Source organism: Bos javanicus, chromosome 18 (genome assembly GCF_032452875.1).
Source record: "Bos javanicus breed banteng chromosome 18, ARS-OSU_banteng_1.0, whole genome shotgun sequence".
Taxonomy (NCBI): Eukaryota; Metazoa; Chordata; class Mammalia; order Artiodactyla; family Bovidae; genus Bos; species Bos javanicus.
This window is the reverse complement of record NC_083885.1, coordinates 33,390,895-33,412,985: the sequence shown is the minus strand read 5'-3', so window position 1 is coordinate 33,412,985 and position 22,091 is coordinate 33,390,895.

The window sequence follows — 22,091 nt, the reverse complement described above, 5'->3', positions numbered from 1 at the left end:
CCACCATCTTCATGGCTCAAAACAAGACAAGGTAACAAAGGTCTGACATGCCCTGATCCTGGAGCTATTATTATCCTGGAGCTGGACCTGGGCCAGCCCAGCAGTTCAGTCGCTCAGTCATGTATGCCTCTTTGAGTCTGCAGCACACCAGGCTTCCCTGTCCATAGCCAACTCCTGGAGCTTGCCCAAACTCATGTCCATTGAGTCAGTGATGGTATACAATCATCTCATCCTCTGTCGTCCCCTTCTCCTCCTGCCTTCACTCTTTTCCAGCATCAGGGTCTTTTCTAAATGAGTCAGTTCATCACATCAGGTGGCCAAAGGATTGGAGTTTCAATTTCAGCATCAGTCCTTCCAATAAATATTCAGGACTCATTTCCTTGAGAATGGACTGCTTGGATCTCTTTGCAGTCCAAGGACTCTCAAGAGTCTTCTCCAGCACCATAGTTCAAAAGCATCAATTCTTTGGCACTAAGCTTTCTTTATGGTCCAACTCTCACATCCATACATGACTACTAGAAAAACCATAGCTTTGACTAGACGAACCTTTGTTGGCAAAGTAATGTCTCCGCTTGGAAAATCCCATGGATGGAGGGGCCTGGTGGGCTGCAGTCCATGGGGTCGCTAGGAGTCAGACACGACTGAGCGACTTCACTTTATTTTTTCACTTTCATGCATTGGAGAGGGAAATGGCAACCTCCTCCAGTGTTCTTGCCTGGAGAATCCCAAGGACGGGGGAGCCTGGTGGGCTGCCGTCTATGGGGTTGCACAGGGTCGGACACGACTGAAGTGACTTAGCAGCAGCAGCAGGTTGATAATAGCTTTTCTTCCAAGGAGCAAGCATCTTTTAATTTCATGGCTGCAGTCACCATCTGCAGTGATTTTTGAGCCCAGGAAAATAAATTCTATTACTATTTCCATTGTTTTCCCATTTATTTGCCATGAAGTGATGGGACTGGATGCCATGATCTTAGTTTTTTGAATGTTGAGTTTTAAGCCTGCTTTTTCACTCTCCTTTCACTTTCATCAAGCGGTTCTTCAGTTCCTCTTCACTTTCTGCCATAAGGGTGTTGTTATCTGCTTTTCAGGTTATTGTTATTTCTCCTGGCATCTTGATTCCAGCTTGTGCTTCATCCAGCCTGGCATTTTGCATGATGTACTCTGCATATAAGTTAAATAAACAGGGTGACAATATACAGCCTTGACATACTCCTTTCCCAATTTGGAACCAGTTCATTGTTCCATGTCCCATTCTAACTATTGCTTCTTGACCTGCATGCAGGTTTCTCAGGAGGCAGGTAAGGTGATCTGGTATTCCCACCTCTTTAAGAATTTTCCACCGTTTGTGGTGATCTATATAGTCAAAGGCTTTGGCATAGTCAATAAAGCAGATGTTTTTCTGAAATTCTTTTGCTTTTTCTATGATCCAGTGGATGCTGGCAATTTGATCTCTGGTTCTTCTGCCTTTTCTAAATCCAGCTTGAATATTTGGAAGTTCACAGTTCACATACTGTTGAAGCCTGGCTTGGAGAATTTTGAGCATTACTTTGCTAGCATATGAGATACATGCAATTGTGCGGTAGTTTGAGCATTCTTTGGCACTGCCCTTCTTTGGAATTGGAATGAAAACTGACCTTTTCCAGTCCTGTGGCCCCTGCTGAGTTTTCCAAATTTTCTGGCATTTTGAGTGCAGCATTTTAACAGCGTCATCCTTTAGGGTTTAAAATAGCTCAACTGGCATTCCATCACCTCTGCTAGCTTTGTTTGTAGTGATGCTTCCTAAGGCAAATTTGACTTTGCATTCCAGGAAGTCTGGCTCTACATGGGTGATCACACCATCATGATATCTGGGTCATGAAAATCTTTTTTGTATAGTTCTGTGTATTCTTGCCACCTGTTCTTAATATCTTCTGCTTCTGTTAGGTCCATACCATTTCTGTCCTTTATTGTGCCCATCTTTGCATGAAATGTTCCCTTGGTATCCCTAATTTTCTTGAAGTGATCTCTAGAGTTTCCATTGTATTATTTTCCTCTATTTTTTTGCATTGATCAGTGAGGAAAGCTTTCTTATCTTTCCTTGCTAGTCTTTGGAACTCTGCTTTCAAATAGGTGTAGCTTTCCTTTTCTCCTTTGCCTTTGTTTTTCCAGCTGGGAATCATTTCATCCTCTTGCCCTAAATCCTGGGAGAGCCCAGATCCAGCAGGAACTGACAAGGGCCTGGTCTGAGGCAGGACAGCCACCCCCTCCTTGTCTAGCGGTGTTTTTAAATATGAGCACACTGGTGAGTGTATCTGGGGAGTGCTGGGGAGGAGCTGAACAAGGCTTCAGAGGAGGAGGATAAACTGGTGTTAAGGAAACCCACATGGTCTGGCACTAAAGTTTCAAATGCTGTAAAAGAAAACCAGAAGTAAACTTAATTCTAAGTGAAAGGCTGCTATAAATCTGTGCAGGGAAGCAGGAATCCTCTGGGTGAATGGATACCAACTTTGGGGCTGGTTCTTCTCACCTGCTGTAAGGTACTAAACCCCCAAACATACATTAATATCCGAACCCCAGAACCTGTGAACACAACCTTATTTGGGATGAGGTCTTTGTGAATGTCAATAAGGATTTCCAAATGAGATTATCGTGGATAACCCAGATGGGCCCTGAACCCGATGGCAAGTGTTCTCATGAGACATTTCTAAAAGATTGAAGGGGAGAGGACAATGGCCTCCCAGTTCTAGAGGTCAGCAGTCTGAAGTTTAGGTACTGGCAGAGCTGGGCCCCTCCAAAGGCTCTGGGGGAGTGTCCTCTTTTGCTTCTTTAGGCTTCTGGTGACTCCAGGTGTTTCTTTTTTTTAATTTAACTTTACAATATTGTATTGGTTTTGCCATATATCAGAATGAATCTGCCACAGGTATACTTGTGTTCCCCATCCTGAACCCTCCTCCCTCCCCATACCATCCCTCTGGGTCGTCCCAGTGCACCAGCCCCAAGCATCCAGTATCGTGCATCGAACCTGGACTGGCGACTCGTTTCATATATGATATTATACGTATTTCAATGCCAAGGTGTTCCTTAGGTTGCGGCTGCAGCCCTGTAGCCTCTGTCTCCATTTTTCACGTATCTCCTCCTTTGTGTCTGTGTCCTCTCCCCTCCTGTCTTACAGAAATATCTCATGAGAGCACTCGCCATTGGATTCAGGGCCCATCTGGATAATTCAGGATAATCTCATTTGGAAATCCTTATTCACATTCACAAAGACCTGTTCCCAAATAAGGTTGTGTTCACAGGTTCTGGCTGGTGGCTCAGGTGGTAAAGAATCTGCCTGCAATGCAGGAGACCTAAGTTCAACCCCTCAGGGGTTGGGAAGATCCCCTGGAAAAGGGAATGGCAACCCACTCCAGTATTCTTGCCTGGAAAATCCCATGGACAGAGAAGCCTGGTGGGTTACAGTTCATGGGGTCACAAAGATTCGGCACAACTGAGTGACTTTCACTCATAGGTTCTGGGGTTAGGGTTAGGTATCTTTGGGAATGGTCGTTTAGTACCTTATAGCAGGTGAGGGGAAGAACCAGTCTCAAAATTGGTATCCATTCACCCAGAGGATTTCTGCTTCCTTGCATGGATTTAAAGCAGCCTTTACTTTGATTTAAATTTATTTCTGGTTTTCTTTTACAGCATTTGAAACTTTAGTGTCAGACATGTGGGTTTCCTTATTAGGCACGTCACTTTCTCCTCCTCCTCCTCTGAAGCCTCGTTCAGCTCCTCCCTACCACTCCCCAGACACACCCACCAGTGTGCTCATACTTAAAAACACCAACAGACATGGAGAGGTGGCTGACCGGCCTGGGACCAGGCCTTTGTCAACTCCCACTGGATCTGGGTTCGCACAGGATTTAGGGAGAGAGGATGAAATGATTCCCAGCTGGAAAAACAACCCTGTCTGCTGGGCTGGCCCAGATTACAGAGAAAGAACTGGAGTCTCAGGGCGAGTTCTGCTTTTGTTTTCTTTTCCATTTTAACTCAAACTCCTTGTTTCTGTTACTGAAACTCAGACACACACACAGACACACATGCAAACAAGTTCAGCTGAGTATGAAATAAGTAGAAAATATAAAATGAAATGAAAAATCTTCTTCCCTTTTCCTTTTGCCAAATTCCACCTTTCTAACTTTCTCCAGAAATGCATTTTCTTCAGAAGAGAAGCACGTCCCCACAAGGATATGCACTTGTGCATGCCCAGCTAGAGTCGGTTTCTATTTTTACACTTTATATATGTACTTATTTATATGTAAATGCTTTTCATTATGTAAAAGGGCTATCCTTTCTCACGCCTCTGCACTTGGCTCTTCCTCCTGGTGGTCTATCTTGGACAGCTTTGCTTATTGGGTTACGTGGATTTATCTCATTTTTAACAGCTGCAAAGTACTCCATTCAATGGATGTACCATCAAGTACTCCAACGGGCTACTGACTTGAATTACCAAGAGCTTAGCCTCTGACTCAGCCTGGTGCTCGCTCACTGTAGCTGTGCATAAAACAAATACACATATCAATAATAGGATATATAAAATAATATTTATACACGAAATACTGGGTTGGCCAAAAAGTTGTATTTCTCAATAACATCTTATGGAAAAACCCAAGTGAAATATTCGGCCCACCCAATATTATAATATTACAGCATATATTATTTTATATATAATTTGAATAATTATATATTAATATAACATATATCATAGGGCTTCCCAGGTGGCTCTAGTGGTAAAGAACCCATGTGCCCATGCAGGAGATGCATGCAGGTTTGATCCCTGCGACAGGAAGATCCCCTGGAGGAGGGCATGGTAACCCACTCCAGTATTCTTGCCTGGAGAGTTCCATGGACAGAGTAGCCTGGCAGGCTACAGTCTATAGGTTCATAAAGACTCAGACACAACTGAATAGACTTGGCATGCATACATAATATATACCATACTTATATCATAAATTACATATCATTTAATTATCACAATTATAGGTGATTGTTATCCTTACTCTAGAGATCAGGGCCTGAAGTTTTCATCTCCGACATGAAGCTTGGTTAGCTAAGGCTGAAGGAGGTAAGGCGCTTTATGCAGAGTCCAGGGGAGTGAGATTCCAAATGCTTTATTCTTTACACTGTGCCACATTCCCCACTGTTTTCCTTTCTTTGGACCATCTGGCACAAGCCCCACCCTTTGGTTTCCTTCCTGCCCTTCCGAGTCAGTTCACAGTTCCTAAAGCCCAGCGGGAATGTAGACCGGCTTGTGTCTGAGTAGGGCAGCGGGAAGGACCCTGTATGGAGCCTGGCTGGCTCCTTGATGGGCTGTGAACCCTACGCCCTCCAGGGCCCGTGTGTATCTGCATTACTTCCCCTGCAGTCTTCTCCAGTGATCACACTCGACAAGAAAGAAAAATAAACTTGGCCTGGAGTCAGCCCATCCTGATTCTTGGGTGGGCCTGAGAGCTGTGGGGTCAAGTCACTTTGCTCAGGGCCCCAATGACAACACCCTGCTCTTTGAAGTGGGCCCAGGAGAAGGGTGTGCTGGGTGAGTGTAATGGGTGCAGCAGCTGCCAACCTGCTTAAGCCCCAGGCTGGCCTATGGTGGCCTCACTGTCGAATTAAGTCCCATTTTGCAACATTTACTGACTCACTGTGATATAATGCTGGCTTTGGAACATGTAACCTTCTAGCCCGAGACTTTGTGCTCCTGGGAAAGCCCTGAGCTCTTTGAGCCTCTGTTTCAATCACCACTAATGTCCTCATGGTTGGGTTGCTGGTGAGCAACTGGGAATGAGAGACAAGAAGTTTTCAGTGCTGAGCTTCTCAATTCACTCTGCTGTGAATTCAGTGCACCTGGGGCGGGGCGGGGTGGTGGTGGCTTGCAAACCCCAATGCACAGGCCATACTCTCGATCAATTAAGTCAGGCTACCTGGGCTGGGGCCCAGGAACCAGCGCTTAAAAAACAACCAACAAACCAACCACCCAGAGCTTCCAAGTGTAGCCACTTCTGAGAACCAGAGAGCAAGTGGCAAGGCCCACCCCATACATAGTCATCACTCAGCAAATGCTCACGGCCGCCTCCTCTTCCCTAAAATCTAAAGACAACATAAATCTCCAAATGCTTTTGAAGAAACCTCTGGAACTTTAAGCCAAACAGCCAAGGTAAGGCCAGGGCCACCGTGTCCATGAAGCTCCCTGACTCGCTGTCTACTTTCTTAAAGAGCAAGGGCAGTTTGAGGTCAGGGTGTAATGTTTGGAAAACTTCTGGGAAGTGAAGCAATGGCATTTCTGAAATTCCTGCCCTCCCTTCTTATCACCTTCTCTTTATCAGCTTTGCCCTGAGCCACTGTTGGTGCCTCAGGAGGGAGTGCTGAACCAGAGCGCCTCTAACAAAGCCTGGTGGGGTGGGGTGAGGCGGGTGTGTGGGGGCAGGGACCTTGTGCAATCCTCCGTGAGACTCAGAACCCAATGGACTCCAGGCCCCACTAAATCTGTTTGGACTCACCTCCGAAAGTCAACTTTCCTTGGTTGCTTAATTTGGGGCCTGTGCATTAAGATACTGAAATTAATCATAAACATGGGCAAAGCTATAAGGACTCATGGCCAACCACCCCACTTAGAGAAATTACCCAGACCACCAAGTCCTCGAAGAACATCTTGGTCACACCTGAGTGGGCCACCATGGTCCCCCCAGTTGACGCATCCCCCCATCAACAGCCCCCCGCCATTCCAGTGTCCACCAGGCCTTCACAAGGTTTTCTCCAACTACGGCCCACTGGCATACAACCACGTCAGGGCTGACCCAGCCAACTGGGCTTAACACAGGCCCTCGAGGCAGCCGTGGGCTCGCTCACACATGAAAATCCTTCTCTAAGGCTTTCTCAGAGCTTGCTGCCTGGTGTTTCTGTTTCTCTGCTTTTCAAGAAGCAAAGACCAGGAAAGGAAGCTGAGTGGCGTTCTCTGTGATTTATGGTACCCTTCTCTGTTTTGTTCTGGATACCCAAGTGTCTGCTCCACTAAGCCACGAATGCCCACCCAAAGGCACACAGGCAACCTACCTGGATAGAGCAGCGGGGACTCGAGCTTGGCGTGGGCGAGTTCCTGAACTGAACTGCTTACAGGAAGGAGGTGACTACCCACAGAGGATCTCCTGACTTGCCTTGAACCACCTGGAATTACTTCAACCTGTGTGAAAACTTTGCTTAAAGGCCCAGAATCTGTTCTCTCTTCCTCTTTGCAAGTTCTTTTCCCCAAAGTGTGGTACAGAACCTTGTTTCCTGGGATGTTGATAGAGGGAGAAAAACATCCTGTTGTCAAAAGAGCATGTTAATTACAAGATACCAAATTTATCTTTCACATAGTCAAAATGCACATTAGTCTCTTAAAGGTGCCGAGAAATTCTGCAGTTAAAAAAAAAATGTTGAAAAAATAATTTTTAACATTGTTTATGCCAAGATTTCCCAGAATTATTTGACGAAGGAATGCTTTTTCTTTTCTTTTCTCTCCTTCCAACTCTCTTTCCAGTCTAACTCACTAGCAGACCATAGAAATAATGCTCTTCAGAGAAAACTTCAGGAGATGCTATCCTGAAAGAGGGAGTCCTTCATTCAATGTGCGGATGGAGTAATGAGCCCCTAGCAATTCCCCTTTCAACAGGTACACCCTCCTCTCCTAAGCCAGCGACCTCCACCTCTGCAGAGTCTCTGCTCCTGCCTAAAGCACCAGAAAGCTAACCTGACCGGAAGGAGTTTCCCAGGCTTGGTGTCAAATGTTTTCACGTGACCACCATTGGTCAGGGCAGGGAGCCTCAGGATTCGGATCCACATGTTTCTTCTGCCAATGCAGTGAATGCTTATGGGATTAACGTGGTGTGTGTGAGTGGTGGTGAGAAAAGTTGGTGCTTCAGCTGTAGGCCTGGAAAATTCAGACTATTTGATTTAGGGCGCCAGCGACCAGGTGCCAGCCATTTGTTTATATTAGTGGTGATTGACTGGAGACTCATCCCAGGATGCTCAGGGGTCTCTGTGATGTGAGAAAAACCAGGCAGGATTGGAATGTCTTTCTGGCGCCAGGTCCCTCAGAAAGCTGTGCCTCCATGCTCTCTGAGATGGGCCCCCAACTTACTGATGGGGAACCCAGGGCGCAGGGATGAGAGGTAACAGGCCAAGGTCACTTGAAAATGACACATCTGAAGCATCTGCCGGTTCTGGGGTGGGTCCCATTGTGACTGCCAGCTGCCAGAACCCCACATGCCTGCCACTCCTCCTCCCCATGGGCGCTGGAGCTGGGATGCAAAGCCATGCATACCTCATAAAAAATAACAATAACAGTCTGCGTGTGTGCGCACACACACGTGCACGCGCGAGCATGCAGGAGCCTGTTTCTGCAGGCATTTAACAAATATTTGCAAGTATGTGCCAGAGACTAGGGACATGAGAGGGAACAAGGCAGGCAGCCCTCTTGTCCTGAAGGTGAAGCATCTGGGTAAAATAGTGAAAGACAAACCACTGCGTTTGAAATCCACAAGTGACTCTGGCTCAAAATGAGCAAAATGATGTGTGGAATTAAACAGGAAAATCCTTCCCCTTGCTTCTGTCACATTCTTACAGGTCACATCAACCTCAGCTGCCTTAAGGGAAAGATTCCAGCAGAAGAGAATGAGAAAAAGAAAAGAATCTCCTAAGAATCAAAACTAATTTACAACTTCTGCCAGACACCCCGAGAGGGACTTTAACAGATCTGGTGACTATTGGGTAAAAGTGGGAGGTGTGGTTTTCACAAGTGCACACATCAGTCACAAACACACACACCTAAACACATACACACTCAGCCGGCCTGATGCGTGCTCCAGGCAGTCCCCAAATTTTTAACGCAGACCATCCTCTTTAACATTGTTCGTCAACTCAACAATCCACTGTTAATATGCCCATTTCACAAATCAGGAAAACGGAGTTTCAGTAACTTAGCTCAGGTCAGACTCTAACCGACAGCAGCCGGGGTCAAGCCTGGACTCCTCACTCTTGGTTCCATTGCTATAAGGGACTCCAGCAAACTTCATAAGCCACAAAGAAGACAGGGGCAAACTTGGAAACCTGGTGGCTGGAGGGTCAGGAAGCCTGGCTTCCATTCTCCTCTTCCCGTCAGCCCTGTGCCTCCCAGGGCATCTCAAGTCAGAGAACTAATTCGAGAAAGTGGGGCTGAGTGCGAAAGCGCCAAAACCAAAGCCACTCCCAGACTGTGGGATGCTTCCCTTTTGTCCTTCTCTTTCTTTCCAACCAAGGCGCCCCATCCTTGAGAAAGGTTTTACTTTCTTTGGCTGGAGAGCAACGTCTGCGGGAAGTCAACAATCCCAAGACGAGGGAGACAGCCAGGCAGAAGAAGACAAACAAAACTGACACCGAGCAAAAATGCAAAGGTATTCACAATGCGAGCTCTAATGCGCTCTCCCCTGCCTGAAGCCTGCCAGACACAGGGCTTTGAGAAAGAAAGAAAGAAAGAAAACAATCTGATTTGTATGAAAGGGGCCAAAAATAACCTTGCATTCTCCTGCAGAAGAAAACAGAAAACTCGGCGGTTTCCTCCTATTTGGATGTTCTTTTCCTTGGGTTGCGGTCAGCAGGGTGAACCTCTTAGCTCAAGACCTGCAAAGAGACAAGAGGCCAAGACACTCAGGCAGGAGGGAGACAATGGGAATCCGGCTGAGAAGGGGACTCCTAGAGTCTGATTTAAAGCCCTGGCTTCTCCAGGGGCAAGTGGGGCTGGAGGTGGGGGAAAAAGGCCTTCATTTGCATATGTTAATTTAAAGCTATTTTTAATCAGTAATAGGCCTGTTTTTTCAGCCTTCTAAAAAAAATTACACTGTGTCCCTACTTCCCATCCCTATTTCCTCTGTATGCTTCTGACTTGTTTTGGTAGAAGCCTAATCCCTGTTGCTTCCAGGCTATTCCTTTCTGCCCCACATTTTCTAAAATACAACTGTGATGTCCATCCTTGCTTCAAAGCGTCCAGTGATGTCTCATCAACCACAGAGAGCCATCTATATCAGGTCCCAAGCTTATTTTATCCCTGTCTCCCTCTAACCTCCGCCAGCTCCCTGAGTAGTCCATGCTTTCCCGACTCTTGCTTCCCTCGGTCAATAAATCTCGTTCACTCCTCCTTCCTGAGTCCTTGCCTTTGTCCATTCTTTACAGCAGAACTCCTGTGTCTCCTCCTCTAGCCCCAAGCGGTCCCTTTTCTCGAAGGAAGAACTCTTTCCACAAATGCTCTTTCAGTGGGTTGTTGCATTTGCCCTAAAAACAAAGTACAGTTTTCCCCAACCTATTCATGGGGATGGCTTCCCTGGTGGCTCAGCAGTGAAGAATCAACCTGCCAATGCAGGAGAACTTGGGATCAATTTCTGGGTCAGGAAAATCCTCCGGAGAAGGAAATAGCAACCCACTCCTGTATTCTTGCCTGGAAAAATCCCATGGACAGAGGAACCTGGCAGGCTACAATCCATGGGGTCACGAAGGGTAGGTCACGACTTAGTGACTAAACAACAGCTGATGAGGAACCAGGGCCCAGAGAGGAGAGAGAACATGCCCAAGGTCACATAGCTCATAAGTGATGAACTTGACACACCTCAGCTTCTGGGCTGGATCCCGTGGTGATTGGCAGCTGCCAAAACCACACTTGAGGCCCCTGACGTTATTCCTGAAACGTCTAAATTGCACCATTGCTTCTGAAATAATTAAATAGTGATTCCAGGTGTTTCTGCTGCTGGAGAGATAACTGATGTTGCTCTGGACTCTTTTGGCCTCTGGTTTCTCCACAATGCAGAGAAGCTATTTTTAGCTCAGAAATCAAGCAGGGTATGATTATCCCTGCCAAGTTTTTTTTCTTTTCAAGTGCATACCCCACTGCCAAACACACTGGAGAACTCTGAGCAGGCCAAAGAGAACACAAATGCAGACACGGAAAACCCAGGACAGAGCAAGGGGACCCATGATGAGCAGGTCCAGGGATTATGTGAGGGCTGTTGAAGGTCTGTTGGAATGCTTTGATGGATGAAGACTCTGTCAGTGATGGTGAGAACAGAGACCCAAGGTGGGGAGTCCTAAAGTTGGAAATGAGTGTCTCCAGTGCTCAGACTCCCTGGGCCCCCACCTTGCAGCCTTGAACTTGCAGAGGAGGGGCCACTGCTCTAGGTACTCCCCCAGCCTCATGGATAGTGAGTCTTGCCAGCTCCCTTGAGAAAGCACTGGCCCTAAGCACTGTCTCCCCCAGGCTCACAGTCTACCCAGAGACCTGGTGAAGGGGTCAGCCTCCTTTCAGAGAGACGTGGGCTGACTTGGTCCTTCCCAGCAGTCCTCAGGAGTGAATTGCTGAGATAGAGAATCCAGAACCTTGGCGGTCTGTGTTAGAAACTGGACCTTCCCTAAGACCAGGTGGCTGTGGTCAATGAGCTATGATGCAGATATACTGGAAAGCTTTCTCATAAGAGACACATGGAGGGAGGCAAAAGCTCCTTTCTGCCTGTTTCAAATGCCTGGGACTGCAGCAGCCATCTAGGCACAAGCTAACCCCTTGGGGATGGTGGAGTGGAGGCTGGGAAGAGCTTAGGTCACAGAAGATGTTGTGAGTCCCTAATTATTCAACTCTGAACACCCCCTTCCATGTTTACCATTTTTGTGGCTTTGGGCATACCAACTAAGTCTCATTTGCTTTTTTCTTTTTTGTAAAGTAAGGATAAAAACCCCATCTCATAGTGGAGATTGATGAAATATGAATTAATTCATCTGATATGCTTAGCAGAAGGCTTTACACTAAAAAACGATGACTATAGTAATAATACCATAGTTAATAGTAACAATAATGCTGCTGGTGATGCCATTTATCCTGGGGAGAGTGTACTCATCACCTGAAAGTGAAAGTCACTCAGTTGTGTCTGACTCTCTGTGACCCTATGGACTATACAATCCGTGGAATTCTCCAGGCCAGAATACTGGAATGGGTGGCCTTTTCTCTTCTCCAGGGTATCTTCCCAACCCAGGGATTGAACCCAGGTCTCCCTCACTGCAGGTGGGTTCTTTTACCAGCTGAGCCACTACGGAAGCGCAAGGAAATTAGAGTGTGTAGCCTATCCCTTCTCCAGAGGATCTTTCTGACGCAGGACTTGAACTGGGGTCCACTGAATTGTAGGCGGATTCTTTACCAGCTGAGCTACCAGGGAAGCGCAAAGAAACTAGAGTGTGTAGCCTATCCCTTCTCCAGCAGATCTTCCCAACCCAGGAATCGAACCAGGGTCTCCTGAATTGTAGGCAGATTCTTTACCAACTGAGCTACCAGGGAAGCCCCAATCATCATCACCTATCATATCCCTACTTTGGATACTCTGATTTTCTTAGTGCACTTTGAGACTATGTTAGGGTTTTGCTTGTCTGTGGTTTTGTCCTTTAAAGTTTTAACAATGATCCCTAGAATATATCCATGTCCATTTTTTTTTTCTAGTGAATTATACCATAGATATGTCTCTAGGGTAAGGTCGAGTTAGGTCTTTCTCCTATGAGCTGCTGTTGGGCCAGCTCTCCTCTGCATTCTGCTTCCTCGGTGGGTTTGTGAGCAGAACCAGGACTGGGCGCCAGTGGTCCACCCGGGCTGGACTGCACTGGATGCTGTGACTGATGGTGCCCCCAGGCGTTGGCAGCCTCATCCCCTGCCTGTGCCACTTTAACCAGACACACTGATGCTCAGTTGTAATGACCATGACCATGAGATATGAACCCCCAGAAGATAGTTCAGGACAACTCCCCTTCAGAGGCGTCTCCAGCTCCCTCAGGGGTAGGCTCAGCCAGTGAGGGTTCTGGCAGGTCCTCTCATCTGCGTGGTCTAGAGCATCTCAGGGCGACTGGCAAACTTCTCAACATGGCCCAGAAGGTGAGACTTACACAACGCTGTGGTTGTGGAGAAGGCTCTGGAGACAGATCCTCTGGGTCTGAATTCACCCATTCGTATTTGGTGACCTTAAGTGAGGTATGTGACCTCCTGGGTCCTTTCATTGGCACTTCCACTTTTAAAATGAGGCTGTCAGACTCTGGGGCTTCGAGACTTGAAACTGCTGGAAACATCTATTTCTTATGAGGCATGTATTAATTTATTTATTTTCCCATAAAGAGGCTTCTTCTAGGGTGAAGGTTCTTAGAGTTTGAATAAAATAATTCTTCTCAATTTTTTTTTTAGTAATATTCAATTGTTTTCATTTCTGGATGAAAAGGCCCCAAATTTTACACAGTAAAATTTCACATCAATCTTTTATTTCTACCAGATAGCTCAAGGTTATGATGTTCTCTTGTCTCTGAAAGAAAACAAGGCCAGACGAAGCAGAATACGTGAATCGGCTCAGCGTTCCCCTCGCAGGAGCGGGAGGGGCAGACGGACGCTGCAGCCCTTTTCCTGTAGTTCATAATTCATTACTGTAGAGATTTATAAAAGCCTTTTCAGAAGCGCTTCTCAAAACCTACTGGAACAGAAACTCCATATACCATAGTTAAACCTACTAAATTGCTGTTACAAGGGGACAGCTGGGTTGGGTTTGAGGAACCAAATGTGACCAGTGATATGATCCTCCGAGACACAAGACTCTACCTTGGCAGGGGCTGATGGGCACCATCCTGAACTCCTGGCGTTCAGAAGACCAGCAGGGAACCCAAGATTCTTTTTGATGGCTTCCCCTTTCAGGAGTCTTTCAGTGGGAACCCCTCCACTCCTGCCTCCATTCCCCTTGCTAAATTGCTGAGTGTGCTTCTCAACCCTCATTTCCGATTCTTTCTAGGCTGTTCCCTCCATGCCTTACTTCTTCCAGAAATCAACCCTTGACCAGGTCAGGAGCCCCTCCTCTGTGCCCGCACTGTGCTGTACTCGACCTGCTGGTCACTGCTGGAATCACCCATTTGTTCGTCTGAATCCTTCCTTAGCCCGGGAGCGTCAAACAAAGGAGGTCTCACCTCCTGGCTTCCCACTGGATGTTCAGCACCTAGCGCAAGGACCAGCATTCTGAAAAGTGCAAGTGTTGGTCTTCCAGTCGAGTCTGATTCTTTGCGACCCCATGGAGTATAGCCCTTCAGGCTCCTCTGTCTATGGAATTCTCCAGGCAAGAATACTGGAGTGGGTAGCCATTCCCTTCTCCAGGGGATCTTCCTGACCGAAGCATCGAACCCAGGTCTCCTGCATTGCAGGAAGATTCTTTACTGTCTGAGTCACCAGGGTAGCCCCTGGCACTCTGTGGAGATGTTAAATAAATAGTTCTTAATGGACTTCCCTGGCAGTCCAGTGGTTAAGAATCTGCCGGCCAATGCAGGGGGCACAGGTTCAAGCCCTGATCCGGGAAGATTCTACATGCTGTAGGCAACTAAGCTTGTGTGCCACAACCACTGAACCCCATGCGCCTAGAGCCCACGGTCCTCAACAAGTGAAGCCGCTGCAGTGAGAAGCCCGCACCCTGCAACTGGAGAGCAGCCTTTCACTCACCGCAGCCAGAGAACTCCTGTGTGTAGCAATGAAGATCTAGTGCAGCCCAAAATAAATATACATAGGAAACCAGCTCTTGAAAAAACAAATGGATTTCTACTCCTCATTTTCACTGGAAAAAGTAAAAGTGAAACTCGTTCAGTCATGTCTGACTCTTTGTGACCCCATGGACTATACAGCCCATAGAACTCTCCAGGCCAGAATACCGGAGTGGGTAGCTTTTCCCTTCTCCAGGGGATCTTCCCGACTCAGGAATCAAACCAGGGTCTCCTGCATTTTGGGTGGATTCTTTACCAACTGAGCTATCAGGAAAGCCCCACTTGCACTGGGGTGATTTAACTCAAATCCTGTTTTCCACCAGACACATCCAGAAACCTCCACTCACCCACTTCCACCCAATTCACCTCACACCCATCGATCAGGTCTCTGAAATCCTCATTATGCACACTACAGTGTAGGGTTTAAGATGATGAATTCTGGACTGACATTTTCTGAGTTCAAATTCAGAATTCCTCAAATACTATCTGTGAGATCTTGGGCAAGTAAAATGGAAATGTTAGTACCTATCCCTCAGTATTGTTGGGAGGATTAAATGAGGTAATATCTGTAAAGCACTTTGCCTGACTCAATCCAAGGGTTTTTTGAAATGAAATAACCAACAACTTAACTGTAACTTGGGGTTTCTGGAATGTTCACTCAATGTTCATTCTGCTACTGGGAAGAATCTGGGCTCTTGGAACTTTTTCTCAAAAGACCGGACATCCAGACCACCATCCTGGAGGCACTGAGTCTTGACATCCAGACCACCATCCTGGAGGCACTGAGTCTCGTACTGAGACTTTGCCCACACTACCCTTAGAGCTGGTGCTGGCCTGGCCTGTAATGGTGTTTGAATGTCTTTCTCCCAGTTAGGGAAGAAGTTCTCCCAAGACAGGCTTCACGGCATTGTATCTCTGTGTCTCAACATTTCACAAAATGTTTGGACCAAAGCTAGTGCCCAGTAACTGTTTGTTGAATGGATAAATGAAAACAATAGACACATAGCCACCTAAGATTGGTACCCATTGCTCCTTAGTGAGCTCTGAGCATCACACAGCTTTCACTGTCCTAGGATGCTGGCTTTTACTCTAGGACTAGTTCACATAGCTGGCTTTTTTTCTCGGAGGCCTGCCTCAGGTTTCCAACCATGTACTAAACCCAAGCCCACAAAAGCTGATGTTCCATCTGGGGCCTGACACTGGTTGCATCCTCTCTCCACCCACAATTTGGCAAGTATTTCTAGAAAACCAGTGTTCTGGGCTCTGTGCTGGACACTGTGGACATAGGTGTGGGTCTTGTCCATGAACCACATCTCAAGTGTGACTGCTCCCTGGAGAATTCTGATGTTTGGTTACTGTGGATATAAGCACTGGGCTGAGACCAGATTTGAGTACATCATGCCTGCTAGGACACCAAGCCTCTGCAGGTTAGTTCTCTAACCTGGACTCAGCCCAATCCCATCTCCATTCTGCCTCTTCTCGGCAGCCGGCAGCCAACACCCACTCATTATGCTCTGCACTCGAGTCTCCTGCCATCTCTCAGAAAATAAATTCAAGTAGCATTGCTGTCAGCTCTCCCTAACCCTGGACTTTCGTGGAAATTGGTCACCTACTAGGCTAAAGGGAGTTTCTAGATGTAAACATTCATCACTCCCCACACTATTCTAAAATAATTTCCTCTTAAATTCCAACAGTACTGTATGATGATGATACCCCCTTACACACAAAAAATTAATATGGTCCAACTGGTTATAAATTTTGTACTCACTTCCTCCATATTTACAGGTAGTCATAAAAAATGGACAAGTCTCATGAGCTATATAGATGGGTCGCTGTATAATTGCCTACAAAGAGAGAGAAAAGCGTATTAAGGATATAGAAGTAAAAGAATAATATATAATTCATAATATGGAGATGAAAGGTGGGTGAATATGAAGTGGCCCTTCTCTTGAAAATGTTTAATCGTTTTTTAAATACCAACACACCTTACTATAAAGACAACATGGCTTATACAAATACAATCAGTAAAATCCTACAGTCTTTAATCAAAAGATTATGAAATTCTCAAATAGTCCCTAGGATAGGGCATTTATGAATTTGGTCTGAATATATCAGTTAAATACAGATTTCTTAATAGTTTATCCATTATGTAATGAAATAATATTTATATAATGACAATTGCATACTCCATAAGTGTAAGTTAGATTTAATGAGACGTTTATTGGCACAAATGATTAATAATAAAACTCTCCCTGTGGAAGGTAATTCATACACATGCAATATGGCCAAGAAGAAAAGCTCCTTTTAATGCTTACCTTGTGTGCCATGTCCAATTGAAATCAATTCCTTGTTAAAAAACATCAGCCTAAGACTCCAGGGCAACAGTCGTTTGGAGTGAGACAATGGACAAAGGCACCCTTTTAAACATGTTGAACTTACAGCAGATTTGTGTCAAGATTTAAACTTTATTTTGCCAGTAAATTGGTACTTTTTCTTCAGTAATTTATGGAAATGTCTCAGGGGCCAAAATAAGCATTTAAAATTTTTTTGGGGTGCACACTTGAAAAGTAGACAGTGTGGTAATTATGTGATCATCATCTCAAAGGTGACAAGTGCAGGATTACATGATATATGTCAAGCTCTTGTCAAGTGCCAAACACTGTGCTAGGCGCTCTACCCCACAATTTCAGAGAAAAGAAAAAAGAGTTTGTTTGGGGCTTATAGCTAGAAGAACATCCTGGCTGCTAACTGTCATGACGATCCTGAAGCAAGTAATCAGGAAAGCAGTACTAGGCAGACTGGGACTTGCAGCGTTTAAGGTATAATGTGTCTAAATGCCCATGTATAGCTACTTACGTTGCCCTGTTTACATTAGGCGCATCATAAACATGGGTTTGAGTTCTAGACTGACTCCTTTCTACTTGTGCTTCACCCTCAATTAAGCCACAAAATGCTTTAAAGTCTCTGTTTTCCTTCTCAGCAAACTGGTGACATTGAGGTGTCCCTTTTACTTCCCATACTTAAGAGAAACAAACCACTTATTGTCCAAGGGCTGGACTCCCATTGTCCCTTTCCCGACTCCAAAGAGAAAGCACACCAGAAGATACAGTTTTATATGTGTGGTATCCTTCATACCTGCTACAGCAACTTGTGCAGAGAACACACTAATTAATATTGGAGGAATGAATGGGTGTGTCTATTGAACTCTACTTAAAATTTCCTCAATTATTTCTTTTATTCCATAGTAAGATAAAAAGGAGAGATGTCACAATACTTGAATTCAATGTACATGTGTTAATAACAGTGTACTTAGAGCACCCAACTGCCATGATTTTGGTCCCTCCTGGAGAACTGCTGTATCACTGGGAAACTGTCATGGGCCAGACCGCCTTTCCTGAAATGAATCTCTTATGAGCAGTGTCATCCCTCAGCCTGTAGTTTTCAAAATTGCTATTCTGCATTGGAAAACATACTTCTCAAGAAAAACACAATCTGGACTAACCCTGAGGTTTATTTGATTTCTCTAAGTCCAAGCTTACAGAAGATACTAAGGATGATTCAAAAGTACAAAGAAGGGACTTCCCCGGTTCTCCGGTGGTTAAGAATCTGCCTGCCAATGCAGGGGACATGGGTTTGAGCCCTGTTCTGGGAAGATTCTACATGCCCATGTGATAGCTAAGCCAGTGAGCCAAAACTACTGAAGCCCACGCACCGCTGAGCCCTTCTCCACAAGAGAAACCACCGCAGTGAGAAGCCTGCGTACCGCAACTAGAGTGGCCCCAACTTGCTGCAGCTAGAGAAAACCTGCACACAGCAACGAAGACCCAGTGCAGCCAAATATAGATAAACAAATACACCAAAAAGTGTAAGGAAGAAAGACTGAACAGAGTTAGTCATTTACCAAGAACAATTTTGAGGAGTGAGGTGCTTAATACATATCTTCTGTTCTAATTTTTGCTACAATTTTAACCACGATTATAGTTGGGTAGAGGGGCTATGGATTTTGTTTATTCTGTGCGTGAGTGCTAAGTCGCTTCAGTCGTGTCCAACTCTATGCGACTCCATGGACTGTAGCCCGCCAGGCTCTTCTGTCCATGGGATTCTCCAGGCAAGAGTACTGGACTCGGTTGCCATGCCCTCCTCCAGGGGATCTTCCTGACCCAGGGATGGAACCCCATCTCTTATGTCTCCTTCATTGGCAGGCGGGTTCTTTACCACTGGGTGCCACCTGGGAAGCCCCTTTGTTTATTTCACTCCACTCCAAATTTTCAGGCAGTAACATGGAATGGTTATAAATGATTTATATGCATTTTTCCTAAAATGTGCAAATAACTGCAAGAGGTTTGGGAAACTCTGTGCTGAGCATAGGCTCTCATCGGATTTGGAGGGTGAGGATTTTCAATCCTACCTCCACCATTTAGTAGCTGCATAACCTTGAAAGGGAATTCTTAACACCTCTGAGTCTGGCTGACTTGCTGTTAAATGAAGATGATGATAATAACAATCTAATAAGATTCCTGACCTTGGAGACTCAACTTTGTTCTTAAGAAAGAGAAAATCACATCAGTTCCAACAACTCTACAGTACAGCCTTTCTAAGACACGGAAACTGAGGACATGCTATCACTTGTATCTCAAAATCGCCTCTTCCAAGGCTTTTGGGATGCACACACAGAGTGTGGACAAATAACACACACATACACACACACACACACACACACACGAGACACACAGTTTCTCTCTCTCTCTCTCTCTCTCTCTTTTTTTTTTTTTTGCCAAAGAGTAAGTCCATTCCTTGAACATCAGTAATTTTTGGACCTTATATTTCCTAAAGTGAGAAAGGTGTTTTGGATACACATTCTCCAGTAACTCCTAAAATGAACACATTTCTGTGAGTCAAATTCCAGTTCAATGTGTCCAACAGACTTTTCATTGTCAACTGAAAAGCAGAAAAGATGATCTTGCCCAGAAAAGTAAATTCAGACCACATTTCAGTAACCGATAGGGAAGGCCATCTTTGACTACCTTCTCACGCCCCCTATCCCCAAACCCCTGATCCTTTCAAATGTGCCTTGAAAAGTATGGGAGAAAAGTCTAGGTCTTCACAAAATCTTGTTATCTTTTCTGCCTGGGAACACAGCAGGACCACGGCTCTCAGGCTCCCTTGCATTTCAGTGGAGCATGGAGCTGAGTTATGACTGATGGTATGCGAGCAGAAACAGCAGACTTCCCTGGGGAGCCAGGCCAACCTCCCATGCAACCTGCAAGGCTTGTCCCCACTGCACTGGGAGGAAGGGTGCAGAGCATCCATGGGGGCTCTGGAAACTTAGGAGATGACAGGACCACTAGGTTGAAGAGCTCTGTGTCTCTGAATCACAGTATTGGAAGACCACCCCTCAAATGTCCAACTCCATACAACCTTAGCAGGGGATACACTTTTTGTAAATTAAGCCACTGAAGTTTTGGGGTTGTTAGTTACAGCACTCAGCCTCACCGTGATACAGGAAACAAATCTGAATCTCAGTCCATGATGACAGCTGATAGACAATTCCACAAATCCATCCCAGCGGTAAGGATATTTACAAATGAAAACAGAATCTGTTGACAATCAGAGGTACAGATCTTGAAGGACAGAAGTTGAGTTCAGAACTCAGGAGGCTCTGCTGGGGAGGCATCTGCTCTGTACCTGCCCCCCAGCCCCTGAGGACCAACACAACCTCAACAGACAAGAAACTCCCGGGCCATCCTCTTTCCCACCCCTGCCACCCTAATCCCCGCCTCCAGAAAATGAGAGAACCTCCACAGTATTTTTAGATCAGCCTAATTTCTAGAAGCAGCCACATGTGGGAACTGGACTTCCATGCTCCTGCTGATACCTTTACTATTTAGTGTGTGTGCTAAGTCACTTTAGTAGTGTCCGACTCTGTCCAACTCTATGGACTGTAACCTTCCAGACTCCTCTGTCCGTGGGATTCTCCAGGCAGGAATACTGGAGTGGGTTGCCATACCCTCTTCCAGGGGATCTTCCTGAGCCAGGGATTGAACCCACGTCTCTTACATCTCTGGCAGGCTGGTTCTTTACCACTGGAAAGCCCTGCTATTCAGTATTGCTATTCAAATAGTATTAGTATTTACAACAATATAATAAGTCTGTTTCTGAGCCTCCATCTTATAGGGCATTATAACTTTTCCAGCTATCAAGTCCAGGAAGTAGACCTTATATTCTGCCTCTCTCAATAATCCCACAGACTCCTGGGGTATGTGCACTCTTCCCTTGGGTTCTGTGTCCTTGATGATCAGGCTTTGGGATCACTCCCCTGGGAAGCTTTCCCGGGGTACCCTTTAGCTGGGTTCAGTGCCCTTTCCCATGCTCTCATAACATCCAATGCTACTGAATGACATTGATTTCAGTGAGAGTATATTAGAAATATTTCACTTTGATTCTCTCGGAATGTGAGGGTTGAGTCAAAACAGTTTCATTTCCAGCACTGGGGGGACACAGCCTGGTGTATCCTTTAGTTCACTTCAGAAAGATTCATTGAGCACCTGGCTGTGTACCAGGTGCTAGGTAGTCAATGGGGACTAACAGCTGTTAGGGTCCCTGCTCTTGTGGTGGTAATGGTCTAAAGATGGGAGACGGACAGTGAGCACAGACTGGCTCTAATAAACACACAGGCATGGGTGGTGGTGGTGATCTGCAAGAAGCAAGCATGTTTCTGTGACATTATCTTTGTCTTTCCCCAAACAGACCTTTTAGACAAGAGTTTGGGTGCAAGTTGTTTATTTGGGAGGTGATTTCTGGGAGAGCAGTGAGAGAGTGGAGAAGTGAGACAAGGAATTGAGGCATGTGAGTAAAAGTTCACAGCAGATGATTGCTGTAGGTGACAGTCACTCAGCCTTCCTGGCAGCTCTGAGACTGTATGGACCATGCCTGAGAACTGCACCCTGTGGGGCAAGACCACAGTCTTAGGAAAGATCAGAGGCAAAAATCAAACACAAATGGATGGATGGATGGATGGATGGGTCCTGTATTCTAGGATTAAACAAGAGGATTGAAGGAGGTAATGGATAAGAAAATAAGGAGCAGATGGGGAATAAATCATTGCTGGATGCATGGTGATATCCACTGGCCTCTGTGAGGGAATGCCTGATTGTCACCCACAGTGTATTTCTGCACTGGGAGCTTCGAGAGAATACGAATATGCTAGTTACACATGCAAGGAGATGGAAACCCAGCCTGAGTTTTCTCATGCGTGCCAGTGGACCTCTGAAGAAATTTCAAATGTATTCAGAATCAATTACCTTCAGCCGAATGATGCTGTGTCCCATAGACTCCTCATGGTCTGGAAACAAGTGGTTCTAACTCAACCTTCCTAGAAGTCTTTGATCCATCCCAGAAATGCTGACATGGCACAGCCAGGCCTGTAGACAGAAGCATCCTGACAAGTGAAGAAAGGAATGCAGGAGGTCCCTGGAGCAGCCTGAATATGGCGCAAGAGTGAGCTATTTACACAGATGTGAACACTTGAATATTTCTTTTAC